General features: G+C 39.0%; 1 protein-coding gene across 7 annotated transcripts in view; it reads left to right on the top strand.

The window, feature by feature from the left end:
* The first annotated feature begins 608 nt into the window (after nt 1-608).
* NCOA2 (nuclear receptor coactivator 2) overlaps nt 609-19157 on the top strand; it is a 442178-nt gene continuing 423629 nt past the window's right edge. For 3 of the 7 annotated variants that reach the window (XM_056824058.1, XM_056824074.1, XM_056824053.1), the window contains exon 1: nt 731-814. The gene's annotated coding sequence lies outside the window, so the exon portion shown is untranslated. Of the gene's footprint in view, nt 815-19157 lie in introns of all 7 variants that reach the window. The other 4 variants (XM_056824070.1, XM_056824092.1, XM_056824067.1 and 1 more) reach the window with 4 other exon arrangements.

Below are 19157 nucleotides of genomic sequence, written 5' to 3'. Positions count from 1 at the left end.
ATATATTGCATAATTAATATAAACATATTATGTATAATATACTAAAATATATAGTGTATCATGTTATATTAGACAATAACATATAATGTATGGTATTGTTACATAATATAGTGTGTAATCTAATCTAATGTAATATATCATGATATATGATATAATAATATAATATGAACAATAATGCATAAATCAATAATCAATAAATATTTGTAAAAGAGATGGACCACTTCCATTTTACTGATGGAGGTGCGGGGGAGGGGGAAGCACAGAGAGATTACATTGCATCCTATGAAGTAGACTTGGAAGTAGGAAGACCAGAGTTCAAATTCATCTTCGGACACAGGCTGGTATCACTCCACCTGTACCTACCTCCAGTTCCTCATATGTAAAATGGGGATAATTATTGACAGCCCCTTTCTCGCAGGGCTGTTAGGAAGATTAAACCTACCTAATGTTTGGACAGCACGGTGCGAAGCCTGAAACGCTCTGCTCTAAATGCGAGCCTCTGTTATTTTTATTCCCATGGTTCCGAAGGACCGGATTCTTGGGCAGGCTATAGCACCCGCAGCTTCCCAGACTTGCCAGCAGGAGGCGTTGAGCGTTAATTTCAGTCTGAGTATGAGAGTGAGGACGAGAATGACTGCTGAGGCTTTCGTTTTCAGGCTTGGGTGTACTTATATTGCTTGCGTCCATTTTCCCTTCATATTTGAAGGGAAAGGGGGGGAAAAGCTATTGCCGGATAGAGACAGACTGTGTGAAGACGCAGCTAGCACTGGGCACATTTTGTTTTCATAGAACCTTCTGTCTCCTCCAGTTCAAGGTATGTATTTCACAGACATCAAAAGGATTTCTTCCCTTTTTTTTGAAGCTAGTTCATCCATACAGTCCTATGTGAATTTTGTAAAGAACAGGGTATTAATACTTGTATATGCATGAGGGCGCTGAAGCCAGATAGCCTGAGAGTCCAAGGCCATACAAGTCCGTGGGAGAATGGAAGGGAACAGAATGTTTCTACAATATTATCTCTATGTAGCTTTAGCCTGGTACTTTGCACCTAGCGGTATTCTATAAATATTTGTTGAATGAATGAATGAATGAATGAATGAATCCCTGCTCACTGTTAACAAGGAGAAAATAAATGAAGAGAAGTTAAGTGAGATTCCTAGGGTTACTACTTAAAACTGGTAAATCTGAAATACAAACTAAAAATAATATTTATAATTTATTCTTTGTAGTATTATAAGCTTGAGAGCTAAAAGGGAATCTTTTGTAAAAAATCCCTTACCTCCTATCATAGAATTGATACTAAGTATCAGTATCAAGACAGAAGAATGGTAAGGGCCAGGCAAGCAGGGTTAAATGACTTGCCCAGGGTCACATGGCTAGGAAATGTCTAAGACCAGATTTGAACATAGGTCCTACCAACTCCAAGCCTGGCTCTCTATCCACTGAGCCACCAAGTTGCCCCAGAAGGAGGGTTGAGAATTATCCAGCCCAATATAATCTTTCTCCTTTCATCTCTTCCCCAATCCACACACTTGTCTATTGGGGGTTTTCTGTTTATTTTTATTTATTATTTTATTTTCCTTCTATTACATGTAAAAACAATTTTTAACATTAATTTTTTTTTAAGTTTTGAGTTCCAGATTCTCTCCCTTCTTCTGACACTCCGTCCTTCCCTCTCTCCTTCCTTCTCCTCTCCCCGCCCTGAGACTATAAGCAATTTGATATAAATTTTGCATGTGTAATCATGTAAAACAGTTTCCCATATTAGTCATTTTCTGGAAGAGATCTGAAATTTTTTTTAAAACAAAGGAGAAAAAAATGAAATATAGTATGTTTCAGTCTGCATTCAGACTCCAGGTCTTTCCCAGAGGGCTTACTGGGTTTTAGGTTTGTTTTTGCTTTTGGTTTTTTTATGTTCCTTGAAAGCAGGAACTATCTTCTGCATTTCTAGTACTTAACAAAGTGCCTGGTACACTGTCAATGTTTAATAAATGTTTGTTGACTGGCTAACTGACATAGGTAAGGAAATTGAGACCTATAGGAATAAAATGGCTCGCCCAAGGTCATAACAAATGGGAAGTAACAGATCTAGGATTTGAATCCTGATCCCCTCATTTAAAATTCAGTATTTTATTGGGGACAGAAATCCATTGCTAGAACCTAAAGTATCTGCATTTCTGTATACAGAAGAAGGGGAAACTTTTTTCTTTTTTAAATCAAAAGGACTAATCTGGAGGCAGCTGGTGGCTCAGTGGATAGTTAGTCAGGCTGGGAGACAAGAGGTTCTAGTTTCAATATCTGGCCTCTGACATTTCTTAGATGTGTGACTCTGGGCAAGACATTTAATTCTCATTGCCTAGCTCTTACAGCTCTTCTGCCTTGGAGCCAATACACATGATTGGTTCTAAGACAGAAGGTATCCGTTAAAAAAAAAAGTATTAAGCTAGGAACAATGGATGGAAGTCAGAAGGAAGCAAATTTTGGCTTCCATTCAATAATTATTTATTAAGTACCTACTATGTGCAAAGCACTGTATTTGGTAGTCAGGTTACTGAGGGGGGAAATGGAAACACTTCCTGACCTCAAAAAGCTTATATTCTTATGTTTAAAAAAAAAATAAAGGTAGCATTTATTAATGATTATTGTGACTGCTAAGAAAACAACCTAAGACAAAATCGTTGATTGTTCACAGACATAGGTGAGGAAATTTGAGACTCACAGAAGTGAATTGTCCAGAGTACTTTAAGGGGACACCAGCAATAGCAACTGGAGGAATCATGAAAGGTCCTACTTACGTCATGGCACTTTAGCATGGCCTGGAAGAAAGATTCAAAGAAGTGTCAGTGAAAAAAGAAGAGTATTTTAGACCTAGGAGTCAACCTTTGTAAAGACACGGAGGCAGGACATGGATTACTGGGTATAGGGAAAGACTAGAGATGGAGAGTGCAAAGATCAATACATTAGGAGTCATATTATGGCCTTCAAATGCCACCTTTGAAGCCCCAGAGAGCTGTCAAAGGTTTCTGAACAAAGGAGAGATGTGTTGAGATGTGGGCTTTTGGTATGTCCATTTGACATCTGTGTGAAAGATGAACTTGAGGACGGAAAGACTGGAAGCAGAGATGTCCACTAGAAGGCTGTTGCAGCAATACCAATAAGAAGTAATGAGGACCTATAAGAGAGTGACAGCAATGGGACTGTAGACCTAATAGAATCAACAAGATTTCAAAGGTGATAGGTGTGGAGGGGTGGCGAGGGGAGGGCAGAATGAAGGAAGAGTGGAAACAGATGGCAAAGTTACAAACATGATGACTAGAAGGATGGTGTTGCTCTGGAAAGAAATGGGGAAGTGAAGATGAGAAATGGGCTAAGGAGAGAAAGATAATGAATTTTACTTCATTCACATTGATGAGATGGCTGTGGGACATCTGGGTAGAGACGTCTGACAGGTAGTTGTTGATGGGTAATTGGAGAGATGAGAGCTGGGTACAAATATTTTGTCATCTGCATAAGATACCTGATCCTATTTGATATAAGACCACAAAGAAAGAAAGAAGGGGCCCTAAAAGAGAACCTTGAATTACAGCCGTACATAGCAGGCAGGAGTGTGGCATAGGGGATAAAGTGAGTGGTTTTGCAGTCAAGAAGAACCAGGTTCAAATCCTGCCTCATATACTTACTAGCTGTGTGACCCTGAGCAAATCCTTTAACCTCTCTGTGCCTCAGTTACATCATCTGAAAAGTTAGGAGGTAGGACTTAATGACCAAAGTCCCAGTTGTCTCCAAATCTATGATGCTCTGATGATCCAGGAAATTGAAAAGAAGCAGTCAGATGAGCAAGAGAACCAGTAAACAGCAAGGTCACAAACTTGGAGATGAGGGAGTGATCAACAGTTTCACACGCTGCAGAATGATCAAGAAGGAAAAAAAGGAAAACTTCTATAAGGACAAAGGATTTAGTATTTGAGAGATTGTTGGCAACCTTGGAGAAAGCAGTTTTAGAAAGTCAACCTTGGAGAAAGCCAGATTAAATGAAGCTGAGAAGTGAGTAGGGAGTAAGAAAGTGGAGACAATCCAGTACAGATAATTTTTTTTACTCTAGTTTGGCTGTGAAAGGAAAGAGAGATAAAGTATAATAGTTTGAGGAGAAGGGCAGTGATAAGCTGGAAATACTCCAGAGAAGAACAGCCAAGATGATGAAGGGCCTTGAATTTATGCCATTAAGTAGCAGTCCTCAAAGTGTGGAATGGAGACCCCTGAAGTTTCCAGAACTCTTTCAGAGAGGAGTCTGCAGGGTCAAAACTATTGAGAGCAGCAGTAGCTATAGTCCACACAAGCAAAAGCTCCTTGGGGTGTCCTTGGTAATTTTCAAGAGTGTTAAGGGGGGGGGGGGGCCGCTGGGTGGTTCAATGGATTGAGAACCTAGAGACAAGAGGTCCTGGGTTCAAATTTGGCCTCAGACACTTCCCAGCTGTGTGACCCTGGGCAAGTCACTTAAGCTCCATTGCCTAGCCCTTACCACTCTTCTGCCTTGGAACCAACATTTAGTATTGATTCCAAGAAGGAAGGTAAGGGTTAAAAAAAAAAAGAGTGTTAAATGGTCCTGAGACCAAACTTTTGTGAATTATTGCCACAGAGGATCAGTTGAAGAAACTGAGTGATATTTAGCCTGGGGAACAGAAGAGTCAGGTGGCCATGATAACTACTGAGGGTATCTCAAAAGTCTGAAGGCAGTTTTAAACTGTAGTAGCTTTAAAACTTAATAGCTGAAAACTGCCCTAAGACTTTTAGGACACCTTGCATGGGGAAAAAAAAACTTGAAAAGTTGTCATAATTATGAGGGAGCAGACTTTCTCTCTTTGGTCCCAAAGGGCAGAACTCCAAGCAATGGCAAAAAAAAAAGATGCAAAAAGTCTAATTTAAGCTTCATAGAAGAGAGTACTTGCTAATAATTAGAGCTATCTCAGAGTAGACCAAGCTCTCTGAAAAAGTGGTGGGTTTCCCCCTAACTGGTGTTTTTCATCTAAAAACTAGACTGGGGAGCAGCTGGGTGGCACAGTGGATAGAAAGCCAGGCCTAGTGATGGGAGGTCCAGGGTTCAAATTTGACCTCAGACATTTCCAAGCTGTATAACCCTGGGCAAGTCACTTGGCCCCCATTGCCTAGCATTGCCTTACCACTCTTCTGCCACAGAACTAATACACAGTATTGATTCTAAGATAGAAGGTAAGGGTTTAAAACAAAACAAAACTAGACTGCCACTTCGTGGGGGTGTGGTAGAAGGAATCCTTGACAGATCCAGTTTGGAGTGGCTGGTCTCTGAGGCACTTTAGAACTTTGGGATTCTGTATTTCTTTGACCCTGCAACCTGCTGTCTAGATCTTAGTCCTTTGCTACAGTTGTATAAACCTGACCACTGATCATAATGGACCTTTAATGAATTATTAGTAAGATGCTTCTCAGAGGCTGTGGTTTAGGGACTGATCATTTCCTGGATGAAGCATTTGATTTGTTCAATATCACCCATGTATAGAGTGTGTAAGCAGGTTGCAACACAACCAATGAAGGATGCGGGCATGGGGGGGGCGGGGCAGGGGGAAGCCCAGAGTCATCAGGGAAATGTATGATAGGAACAGAAGATGGGCTGATCATAGAGGAAGGAAAAGAATAACAAGTGGACAGCTCAAGAGCTTCACTGGTATCTTCCCAACATTAGGAGAAAAAAATGAAAGGTTTCCAGCATATTAGGTAGACTCTCCTGTGATGAAATTATGGAAAAATATAGACAAGAGGCAGAGGGTGGACAGACCTGGACAGACTGCCATCTACACTGTTGGAGGGAACATCCACATTGATGAGATCATGGATCCATTTGACTGATTGAAGATGATTATCACTGTTTTAGTACATTTATGGTAAAACAAAAAAATCTCAGAGTAGCATCTGGCTTAAAAAATGCACAGTTACCAGCATATGAATGAATTAAATAATTATCACAATTGTTGAATTAAAATAAGTATCCCAAATATAAAAAATAAGAAAATTCTTTGCCCAAAATGGGGCAGCAAGGTGGCACAGTGGATAGAGTGTGGATAGACCCATCTTCCTGAGTTCAAATCTGGCCTCAGACACTTACAGGCTCCATGACCCTACACAAATAATTTAATTCCATTTGTCCCAGTTTTCTCATCTGTAAAATGACCTAGAGAAGGAAATTAATTATAAACTACCCTACAATTGAACACAACTACAAAACTACAAAACAACAAAACAACATACCCAAAATACAAGGATAAATTGGGCAAAAATCGTTTGAAGGATTGGGAAAATTTCTCCAGTCTCCATTTTCTTTTGCTTGTCGTACATTGCCTTCCAGTGTTTACTGTTTTGTTCCAGAATTTAAGTTCAATTCACATCAACAAACATTTATCCAGGATTTACTGGTCTACAAGAATAATGCTTTACCCAAAGTTCCATTGAGTTATGATCCTTCACACATTTTGTAGTTGAAAACTATTAAAACCAGTTAAATCAAGGAGACTTTAATAGGCAGGGTGTCATTTCCATGAAGAAGGGGGAAAAAAGATTCCTTTGGAATGAATTTTTAATTGTATCTACTTTTTCTGTTTTGGACACTTAGGTCCTCTGGGGGCTGGGGAAGGGAGGAGGGGCTGAAAGGAGGAGCAGGCTCTTATAAACAAAGCAGGGGTGGGGAGCCCTACTTCAATCAAGGGTCACCGACCATGGAGAAAAACTACTCCAGGGCTATATAAAAGGCGACTTTTGTTTGCAATAGCTATTTCAAAAGTAAACATACAGAGTTGGAACACTTTTTATCTTCAAGTAACCTGCTGCAACAGGATATGGTCACTGAAGAATAAATTGGGGGGGGGGGGTTAACTCCCTGGGAAATTAAGAACAGGGAACAAAAAATAGGGTCCAATACAGTAACAGCAGTATTACAAAAATAAACAAGAAAACATCTTCACTTCCATATTATGCCCAGTTAAAGTCCCAGAGAATGAAGGAAAAGAGAAAACTGAAGACAGTCTGAGGGAAAGAGAGGAAGACACCCAAAGGAAACCAAAAGAAAAGCCTGAATCAGTACCTACTATAGTTCCCGAGTCCACATCTGGTCAGAAACCTGCTGCCACCCTGGCTAGCATTGGCCAAGACCCAAAACCACCCATTAGCAGGATCTCATTGTCATCTCACATTGAAACTGCCTTAAGTGAGAACCTTCCTCTTTCATACCCTCAAAAATTCTTCCCAGACTGCATAATCTTACTGGTTGGTCTCTGCATTATTTATTTTTAGAAATGAAGTAAAAGTTGTCTTATGTCCTGGACTTAACTCCTAGAAATATCCCCTAATTAAAAATCTCTAAAGGGAGTCGAACCGTAACAGTCATCCCCATGAACTAGAGGTTTCACAAATCCTGAAGGTTAAAGTTTTCTCTGATTACAAATAGCACAGCTAAAAGGCAACAAAACTTCTTCCTCCCAAGCTTCACTCAGAGAAGCCTGAGATAAATGGCAGCTCTCAGTGCAAAGAACCAGTGAGGAGGCAATTAGAAAGAGCTTGCTAAAGCTATCACCAGCCTAACTAAGCTTCCGGATACTCGGTATGTAATCAATCTCTAACATCATGTAGCCCTTTAAGGTTTGCAAAATGCTTCACACACTATTTGACTGAATCCTCATTACAACTCTGAGTGGTATTTTTAATTTTATTGGAAAAGGAAGCTGAGGCCAAGAGAAATTAAATCACATGGCTAATAGGAACATAAAGCATCATTTGAACCCCAGTCTTCCAGACCCCATGGGAACTAGGTGGTGCAATGGTTAGAGTTCCAGGCCTGGAATTGGGAAGACCTGAATTCAAATCCAAGCTCAAACTTTGTGACCCTGGGAAAGTCACCTCAACTTGTTTGTCTTAGTTTCCTCATCTGTAAAATAAGCTGGAGAAGGAAATGCCAAATCACTTCAGTATCTTTGACAGGAAAGTTCCAAATGGGGTCACAAAGAGTTGGACATAACTGAAAATAATGGAACACCAATAACAACTTCCAGACTCCAAGCAATATGGTGGTCTAGCCACTGTATATCAGAGCCTCTAGAAAATAGAAAATAGGTCAGTTAATCTAATACCCCCAATCCAGTGATTAAGTTATTGCCTCTGGAGATGAAAGTTAGCTGACTTAACTGGGACAAGTTGAAGGAGATTACCAGAAAATCTCTTCTAGTTAAAACATTCATTGTTAGGGTCATAATATAGAACCTCCTCTGGGCTCAATCTCCCAAATTCCACTTACCCTGATAGGTTGGGTGTCCAGAAGGCCATTTCTACTACTACTCGGGATTCGAGGGGATAACTAAGAGATTGTGGTCTCTACAACTTTTGACTCACAAATCCTCATCCAGTGTGCTCCCTAAAATTGTTTAGCCAGATCTAAATTATTTTTCAAAAAGGGATATTTGCTCAGAAAGCATAACAATGACCAAAGTACAAAAAAATACCACCCTAAACCAGGATGTACTCTTCCCTCTGCACAAACTTGGTCCTTGGAGAGAGCAGATTCAAACTCATGGTGTTAGGTACAAAGCATTCCCTCAGAGGAGGAGTAGACTCTCTCTCTAGCACATATGCAAGGTCCCTAGCAAGACTGAACTCAAACATGAAGGACAAGGACTGAACACACATGTAGGGAGTATGTGTGACCAAGGATCTCCTCATTATGCGCGCCTCTTCTCCCCCCCCCCCCCTTTTCTCCCTTGAAGGAATCCACCACATTCATGTCTAGTCTCTTTCTCTCAGGATCCAGTGTCTCTAGTATTTCAAATGATGGTCAATAATTCACTGCCAGACTGAGTCAATCCAGCCAGTCCTCAAGTCTTGGCTCTCAGTGACATTGGCTCTGAAACTCCGCTTGTCCATGTGAGTGATCTTAGAGAGTTTAGATGGATCTCCCAGGCTCATAGGTTGCCTGGGTTCTCCATTCTTGAGAGTCAGCCCTTTATGATCAAGAAAGGATGAACATGAAAACAAAAGAAACAGAAGCACGAATCATTCCATTTTGGCTTGGTGGGATATAAGGTAGCCCAAAGTCAGAAGATAGTAGCAGTATTGGAATGGAAATCCAGATCTTCTGACATCCAAGTTTGTACTTGTATAGTAGATGTGCAGCAGTACAAGCAGCCTCAGGGAATGAAAAGAATGGACTAGACATGTCGGTGAAATTTGAAAAAGCATGGAGAATAGGAGAGCAGTGCCACAAGAGTGGAGAAAAGCAAATGTCCTAATTTTTTTAACAAGGATGAGAACAAAGTCTATAAATATTAGAATGGTGGAAATGATTTTAATTTCTGAGAATATTTTAGAATGCATCATTAAAGAGATGGTTGGAGAACATTTAGAAAAGGAGTCAGTAGGGGGCAGCTGGGTGGCTCAGTGGATTGAGAGCCAGCCTAGAGAGGGGAGGTCCTGGGTTCAAATGTGGCCTCAGATACTTCCTAGCTATGTGTTACCCTGAGCAAGTCATTTAACCCCTCTTGCCTAGCTCTTACTGCTCTTCTGGTTCTAAGGTGGAAGGTAAGGGTTAAAAAAAAAGTTACACTAACTATTGTTCTAAATTCTCAGGATTTGTATCCTCCTCAGGGCCTCACACCAACTCCTACACAAAGTCAGCTTTTAATAAGTGTTGATTTGAATTGACTAAATCAAATACATTTATAGTCTAGTTAAAAGAAAAACAAAAGTAACACACTTCTGCCCCAGGGCCCTGCTATTTTGATGGGTGAGAGTCTCACTCACATGGCAGCAAACTCAGCCATGCTTCTATTGGCTCTGTTCTGGCCTGCCTGCATTGTGTTGAACCTGGTTCTTCCCCCACCTTCTTTCCAGTTCTGGAGCCATAATCCAATCCATCCTGCTCCAGCTAGGAAAGGATGTCTCCCTTGATTCTCCAGAGCTCCACTCCGCAGAGATGCAAACCCAAGATTCCTCCCCTGGCCTCCACTTCTCCAGCGTGGATCCCCGCAAATTAGAATGAAACTCTTGTTAAGAGCAGAGCTTGTCTTTTATACGATACGTAACCTCAGGTTTTAGCATTTGGTAAATACTTTTCAAACATTTTTCAGTCTAAAAATGGAATTCAAATGGGATAATGAACAGTCTTACATTTTTCCTCGAAAACTAACTAAACGTCTCACATTTGGGATGACGGGGTTAAAGAGAACGTCCCTGAAGAAGAGCTGGTGTTTTCAGGGATCATGAGCAGTGTGGCAAGGCAACCGAAAAAAGCTGATGGTGTTAAAAGGAAAACTCTTCCTACTTTCACCACAGTTAGTTGTTGTGGGGTGTAGAGGTGTACCCCTGGGGTTCAGAAAGAATACAAGACTCCGGAACTTAGCTTAAAAGTAAAGAGAGAGATTTATTAGTAATGTTAAATCTTAGGCCAGCAAGACAGCATGAGTGGAACAACCTGAGGGGTTGCTCCCAGAATGCCTCTATTCTGGGGATTTTTATATTCTTCTACTGCAGTGAGGTGACTCTGGAGCCAGAGGCTGGGGGAGGAGATTTGCCCGAAGGCATGGGGTGGTTCTCCTGATTTGGAGGACCGGTGGATGAGGTGTGTCTTTATCCATCTCAAATCAATGGGACAATCAAAAGAGGATAATCCTCTCAGGGTCAGATGTTTTGGGTTGGGAAGTCAGAGGGGAAGGGAGCAAAGGAATTCCCTGTTAGTAGTTTGCCTGAGTTTCTAGGGGTACAATGCCCATGCCAGTATGAGGCAAAACTCAGGAAAAGAGAGAGAAAAGTTTACTAAAAGATATATCAAGATAGACATACTGGGTGGCTCAGTGGATTGAGAGCCAGGTCTAGAGACTGGAGGTCCTAGGTTCAAATATGGCCTCAGACACTTCCCAGCTGTGTGACCCTGGGCAAACCCCCATTGCCTAGCCCTTACCACTCTTCTGCCTTGGAACCAATTCACAGTATTGACTCCAAAATGGAAAGTAAGGGCTTAAAAAAAAAAGATAAAAGATAGTCATACATTGATGGGCTCTTCACTAGAGATCAGCCAGAGATTCAAGATGGAACCAGAGTTTATTAATAACTTTAAAAAAAATTAAAACCCCTTACTTTCCATCTTAGAATTAATACTGTACAGGGGTAGGTAATTGGGGTTAAGTGGTTTGCCCAAGGCCACACAGCTGGGAAGTATCTGAGACCCGATTTTAAACCCAGGACATCCCATATCCAGGTCTGCCTCTGTATCACTAACTTTTGTAAAAGATGAATTACTCTGATGGAGGAGTCTGTTCTGCTTAGTCCGAGATCAGAAACAGGAGCAAGGTAGGAAAGGCGTAGAATGACAGATTCTAACTTGAGATCAGGAAGAACTTAATAATTAGAGCTGACTTCTTGGAGGGCTTTAAGCAGTGGCTGGATAAACATTGGTCAGATAAACTATGTTAGAGGAAGGAGGGCTGGAAGGGGATGGATTTGTTTTGATTATTGGTTGGACTGAATGGCCACTGAGCCCCTTCCAACTCTGAAATTTGTCATTAATGATTTTGATTTCCAAAAAAATTGACTAAAGTAAGTGGGGAAGGGTCAGCTAGATGGTTCAGTGTACAGAGAGTCAGACCTGGGGCCAGTAGGTCCTGGGTTCAAGTACAGCTGAAGACATTTCCTAGCTGTATGACCCTGGGCAAGTCACTTAATCCCCATTACCTAGCCTTTACTGCTATTCTGCCTTGGAACCAATACTTAGTACTGATTTTAAGATGGAAGATGTGGGTTTAAAAAAATATTAAGTGGAGAAGAGAAGAGCTTCCAGAAAAGGGGAACAGAGGGCAGAATAAAGTTTAAATGTCACCCAAGTACCTTTTAAAGGATTTCGTTGGGTTTTTTAATTACAAAAGTTCAGACTTTTCTAAACCTGTAGAGCTGTTCTTTCCATTCTGAGGCTAGCTTTAGCATACATACCTCTTTCTCACTTTACTCTCTCCTGGAGTAAGTAGATCTCCACTTCAAGTCAAGCATCATTCAGAATAGAATTTCCTTTCTTCAAAACCCTACTTAAAATGGGCTGCTGGGGCACATCCTTCTCCCCTTGATTTCCTTCTAGCTAAGCCGCCTAAGAAGCTTGTATACCAGAAAGGTAGGGTAAGAGAGGGCTTTCCTAATATGTTTGGGTGAAACTCCTCAGTCCAGGGAAGGCCTGGGACCAGCAGCATCAGAATCCACCAATTCAATCGGAATTCACTGAGTGCCTACCATGGCCTGGCCATTGTGCTGAGACTCCCAGGACACAGAGACAAAAACTGAAACAGACCCTTTCCTCCCGGAGTTGACTTTCTTCTTCTGGTTGGGGGATGGGAATTTTTGGAAGGTAAACATAAAATCAATGCAAAATAATACAAAGGTCAGGTGTCCTTTCCACATTGCAGGTGGATTAGGGGTGTGGTACCCCCATGAGATGGAAAATCTGGGTAAAATGTTTTGTTTTCCCATCCTTTTTTGCAAACGTTAACTTTTTGTTTACTTTCACTTTTTTAAAAAATCATGTATATTTATGGTATTAAAAGATAAACTATGTTGATATTATACAGTACTATACATATGTTTATGCATTTCTGAGTTTCTAAACTTTCTTCTGTATTGTCTGCTGGCCTTTGTGTTTGCAACTTCTTCAAGATTTCCCCAATAACAAAATGTATGGAGGTGGCTAGGTGGTTCAGTGGATAGAATTCTGGACCTGGAGTCAGGAAGACATAAGTTCAAATCCAAACTCAAATATTTAATATCTGTGTGACCCTGGGCAAGTCAAATAATCTCTTCTTGCCTTAATCTACTGTCAAAGGAAATAGTAAACCATTCCAATATCTTTTCCAAGAAAACCCCATGGACAGTTGTACTGGCATGCTATGCCCCACAAAGTTACTAAGAGTTGGATATGACCAAACAACAGTTTTCTAATGTACAAATCATTGCACCTTGCAGGTAATAGGAGCTTTGTTAATGCTTATAGTATTGAATTACTCATTAAATTGAATTACAGCTTAACTGAGCTGATGGTTTTTGTTTCAAAGTGGTGGTCAAGTTGTTTTAATTATAATCTTTTTTCCTATTTTTAAACAAGAACATTCTCCTATCTAGTACATTTTAGGTCCTGGGTCCACAAAGTATGGTCCAAGGACCCCTTTGGGGGAGTCTACAAGGTGAAAATTATTTTCATAATAATGAGAAACTATTAGCTTATCAAAATATCCCTCCCTTTTCCAACTATGTGTCTATACAAGACTGGATTTTATTAATATACTTCAGATAAAGAAATCCCGTTGTCTTATTAAACTATGTGCTAAAGATTTACAAAAATATGTATAAGCTAATGGCAGTCTTTGTACTAATTTTATTTGTTTTTGGAAAATATTTTTCATTTTTAAAATGTCATTTATGTTAACATGTAGTGAGTGTTGATATTATTTTAATGAATTAATAAATATTTTCCAATGTAGGCTTTAATTTCCACTCCAATAAATATTGATAGTGAATCGCAAATATCTAACACAGTAAATAGCAATAACCCATATTAACAAAAGATCTTTGGTCTGCTCAATCATTTTTAAGAGTGTTAAGGGGCCCCAAGACAAAAAAGTTTGAAAACAGTTGTTTTCGGTGATTTTCTAGAATTTAGACCACTGTTTTCTGAGCCTGCTGGGTAAACAACAGTTCTACTTCAAAAGGGAATCATCCTTGACCATCTTGCTCCCTAGGCTCCACCAGATTAGGAAACCAGCAGAGATAAGTACAGATTTGGTAGAAGCTTTGTTAAACTGCAAGGGACAAATAAGTAGTGAATGCTAGTTTCAGTGCTATTCACCAGACAAAATGTTGGTAGGGGCTAAGCCTGAAAGCATAATGGCTCATGCTTCCGGGGTGCTTTAAGATCTACAAAGTACTTCCCTTAGTATAATCACTACAAAGGGAATAGAGCAAGCTCTTTTATTCCCATTTTACAGATGAGGTCATTGAGACCCAGGGAAACTAAATGAATTGCCTAGGTCACATAACTACTAAGTGGTGGAGCAAGGATCCCACGTTATCATAGAAAAGTTTCAGCATAAGTGTATTTTAACACCTAAAAGTTGTTATAAGGACTTTTACCCAGTAGTTGAAATATTTCTTTTTACCCCTTTATCTATACATGGCCTACTTGGACCTAAAAATCACATTGTTTCATACTTTCTGATGCACTCCTTATTGACCTGTGTATATGTCAAATTCCTCTTCTAAACTGAAGTTTTGTGAGGGCTGCTGTCTCAAAAACAATTTCCGTCCCATCCCTTCTCCTAGTGCCTTATGCAGAGCCCCAGAACCCTACATATGGTGACCCTTCAATGTTTGTATAATTAAATTGAACAGACTCCTGGTTTTAAAAAAATAAGCGTGCTGCCAAAATGGTTCCATTTATTTATGTTTATCCTGAATCGTTTTTTACATAGCCCAGGAGTCCCTTGTGGTTCCCCTTCCTCCTCTCCAACTTGAATTGGAACAGGTTGTACTATCTGCTGTGTCCTGTTATAAGGAACAGTTTGACATACAACACAGGATCTTATCAAAGATATGGAGATTAATTGTTAGAATTCCATCTTTCATCCTCAGCTCTATATTTATTAGATTCTTGAAAGATCAATGAGAATTCAGAATTGTAAATTAGCAATCTTTAGTCATTAAGTTGGAGCAAGAGAAAGGAACAGAGATTTTTACCCCAAATCTGGGTCAGAAATCTCTAATTTTCTCATTAATAATAATTGCTCATATTTATATAGTGCTTTGCAATTTATAAAGCCCTTTCTCTCATAACAACCTTCACACTGCACATTTGCACCTTTACTAATTCTATCGAGGTTATTTCTTACAGTGCCACACTCTCAGAGCCAAAAAATAGGACACACAAGCTGATAACGGATATTCTTTTTTCAGCATCTCATTAAATGTCCATTTTCTTTTCTTGAAATCCCTGTTGAAGCAGACAAGTATACAAAGGAGCCTACCTCATATACCAAGCCCATTTGGAAGAAATGGAGTCTCCCCTAAATGCATCAAATATATACCACATGTTCTACTATCTATACTGGTCACAGGAAACCTATTAATTGAACTAAAGGATTTTTTAAAAATTATATTTGGTGAATAGTTCAAGTGATACCTAAATTCTCTTTAGAGACATTTGTCAAATTCCCCACCTCTCAATTCCATGACTCCAAGAAATTGTTTTTACCCTCTGATTTGCTGCAGTGAAAAATACAAAGAAAAGAGAAAGTAAAATGAGATGCTATATGATGTGGAATTCAATTTTAGTGTAATAAGTCTGTCTTGATTTGGTTGGAAAGGTGATAAGAATAGATATTTTTCTATCATTTTTTCCTCCTACCCTTTTCCAATGGACACTTTATTTCCTGCCAGGAGAGGAAGCAGGAGATTGAATCCAAAGAACTGGAAGCCAGCAACTGCTCTGTTCCCATAAGAGCGAGATGCTACTGGGCGACAATAATATCTATCTGTTCCCTTAAATATCATTAGTCTAAGGAATGTTGTTTTCAGCTTTGAATTAAACTCTGAGTTGCGATTTCTTAATGAGGGAAGAACCCCAAGCTTTATATCCAAGGCTTGATTCACTTCCCAACCAATGCCAGTTCCATAATGAACATACACATAGCAAATAGCAAAGTAACCCATTTATCTAAGTAAATAAAACAGAAATCAGAGAAACAAGTATGAAGATGGAATTTAAGAGAACATATAGAAGACAATAAAGAATGAAGGAACTCTCTATATTAGCAGCAAGGTAACTGGGGGAAAGGTAATTGTACAAGGTACATCTAATCCCCCAGGAACTTTATCACCAAAGAGGCTTAAAGAGGGTCAAATTAGAAAGAAGACTTGGATGCTAGTCTATTATATTTGGATGATCTCTAAAGAAGAATAGAAAGGTGGGGAAGAGGATTACTTTTGTGGGGTGGGAGAGGGGAGACAAGAATGGGGGAAATTATCTCACATAAATGGAATGAATTGTTTATTTAGCACATGGGATTGGGAACTGAGTAAGAGACATTTGAACTTCACTCTCATCTGAACTAGTTAAAGGAGGGAAGAATATGCATACACACAATGAGGTACAGAAATTGATCTTACTTAAGAGGGAAGTAGGAGAAAACAGGGTTAGGGAAAAGGAGGGGAGAATAGCTTAAGAGAGTTTTTAGTCAAAAGCAAAAAAGATATAAATGTGGGCAACTAGGTGACTTGGTGGATAGACCTGGAGAGATAGGAGGTCCTGGATTCAAATTTGACCTTAGATACTTCCTACTTGTGTGACCCTGGGCAAGTCACTTAACCACCACCACCCCCAATTGCCTAGCCCTTCTCTTCTGCCTTGGAACCAATACTTAGTATCACTTCTAAGACAAAAGGTAAAAAGTTTACCCAAAAAAAATTTTTAAATATATATGAAGAAGGGACAAGGAGAGAAAATAACATAAGAGTTTGGAGGACAATATACAACAATCATAACTGAAGGTGAATGGGATGAACTCACTCCTCAGAGTGAACAAAAAAAGGATAGCAGAATAGATTAGTAGCCAGAATTCAACAATATGTTTTTTATATCAGAGATGTTAAACATGTGGCCTACATGCTACATTACATCTTATAACACTCATGGATATGGCCCAAACAAAATTAAAATGTAATTGGGAAATATTTAACAAAATAAAATTTAAAAAACATGAATACTGCTGATATGTGGCTTTCTAAGAAGTTAATATGTGCCAACAGAGATTCTCATAGGTGGTTTAATGCCCCAAGTTTTTATGTGGGTTTGACAAAAGTTTAACATGAAGCACACTTGAAATAAAAAGATACTCATGGAGTTAAAAATAATGGGCTGGAACAGAATCTAGTTTGCTTCAGCTGAAGTAAAAAGATATGGATAACAGTCATGACCACAAGCAAAGCAAAAGCAGAAACATTTATATATATATATATATATATATATATATATATATATATATATATATATACATATATATATATATATACATATGAAAACTACATTCTGCTCAAAGGTAGCACAATGAATTAATATCAATATGTTATGAATGACATACCTCTTAAAAGGAAAAAAGTTAAATGAACTATAAAAGGAAATCAACTATGAAACTATAATGGGGGGGGGGGGTGATCTCAGTTTATTGCTATTAGACCTAGATAAACATAACCATAAAATAAACAAGAAAAAAGTTAAAGAGGTGAATAGAATTTTAGAAAAGTTATATATGATAGCTCTGGACAGCATAGAATGGGAATAGTAAGGAATATACCTACTTCCCAGATGTGTTTGGCACCGTCACAAAAATTGACCATGAAATAAGACATAAAAACTTCACTAACAAAAACATGAAAGGAAAAAAATTAAGTGCATTTTTACCATAATACTATAAAATTGCATTTATTAAAGGGTCTTTGAAAATAGTTTAAAAATTGATTGGAGATTAAATAACTTTCTCCTAAAGAATAAGTCGATCAAAGAATAAATCATAGAATTTGATTTAGAATTAGGAATAACAAATCTTATAAACAATCAATAATTTCATTAAAGTTAATGACAATGATGAGAAAATATTTAGAGGATAAAGTCAAAGCTTTACTTATAGTTAAATTTATGTATCTGAACTCTTTCATCAGTAAAAGAGAGAAAGAAATCCAATGAACTAGGAATACAACTAACAAAAAAACTAATAAAACCAGTACATTAAAAAATTTTTTTTGACAGTGTTAAGATTAAAATTTAGGGGAGACTGAGGCAGGTAGAAATTAGTTTCTCTCTGCAAGGAGTATTATATTTTTTAGAGGTTTATTAAGGATTAAGGATTAAAGATAAGGAAAACATGCCTAGGCCAGAGGCCTAGACAAGACCTCACCTACATTATGGAAAGAGCCACGTCTGCTCCAAAACGGAAGTCCAAAAAGAGCCCCAAAAGCCTTTGCAATCAGCTTAAAATCCTTCCTCGATCTCGGCCCACCTCAGAATTGCGTGAGATTACAAAGCATTTTGGGGAAGCGGAGCAAAGGCTTATGGGGATTGTAGTCCTGAGTTCAAATCTCAATTTTACAACGGGAACAGTTAGGTGACTCAGTAACTAGAAAACCAGGGTGAGAGATGGGAGGTCCCAAGTTGAAAATCTGGCCTCAAACACTAACTTCCTAGCTGTGTGACCCTGGATAAGTCACTTAACACTCATTGCCAAATTCTTACCACTCTTCTGCCTTAGAACCAACATACAGAATTGATTCTAAGATGGAAGATAAGGTTAAAAAAAAAAGAAAACACTTAACCATCAAATTAGAAATCCTGAAAATCAAAGGAGAAATTAACAAAATTAAAAACTATAAAAAATTAATAATTAAACTTGGAGCTGTTTTTTTAAGTAATGAATATCTATTGAACTAATTATATCAAGATATGAATCAGAAATCCATAGGGTCAAAATATTCTCTCCTTTTACAATTCCCCAAGATCCATTAGGAAATTAAAGCTTCCCGAGGGGAGAGAAGCTTTAAGGTAGGAAGATAGAGGAAGGATAGAAATTTTGGATACCATGAGGGGGATGGTGGAGCCAAATTAGAGATATGAGGTGGCAGGAATGAGTCAGAAATCCAGGCCTTATTAATTATCAATGAGCCACAGCAATACTCTGATCAGTGGACTACTCAGAAGGCTTGTATCCGCCCAGTGATCCAAACTTAATACCACACAGGTCGGAGAGATGATAGAGAAAAAAAATGCCTGGCCGAAGGCCAGGTTCCAGCTGAGAGAGATAGAAAAGGATTAAAGATGGAGCAGGACAGGCATCAGTGGGAGCTGAGATCCAAGAGGAAGAGAGGAAGAGTGGAAGAGAGAGAGTGGTAGAGCCTGCTGCGGCTATATTTAATCTCTTTGATATGCAAATATACACAATACATAGGGATGATTATCATTGGTTAATGACAAGGTATAGGTGTGGTTTCTCTTAACCAGGTGAACACAAAGAAACCTGTTTTCCCACCTAACCTGGGGGAAGCTGGGGTCAAGGGTCAGAGGCTTTCCT

Source organism: Monodelphis domestica, chromosome 3, assembly GCF_027887165.1.
Source record: "Monodelphis domestica isolate mMonDom1 chromosome 3, mMonDom1.pri, whole genome shotgun sequence".
Lineage (NCBI taxonomy): Eukaryota > Metazoa > Chordata > Mammalia > Didelphimorphia > Didelphidae > Monodelphis > Monodelphis domestica.
The sequence above is the reverse complement of the archived record's forward strand: the minus strand, read 5'-3'. Positions and strand labels throughout refer to the sequence as shown.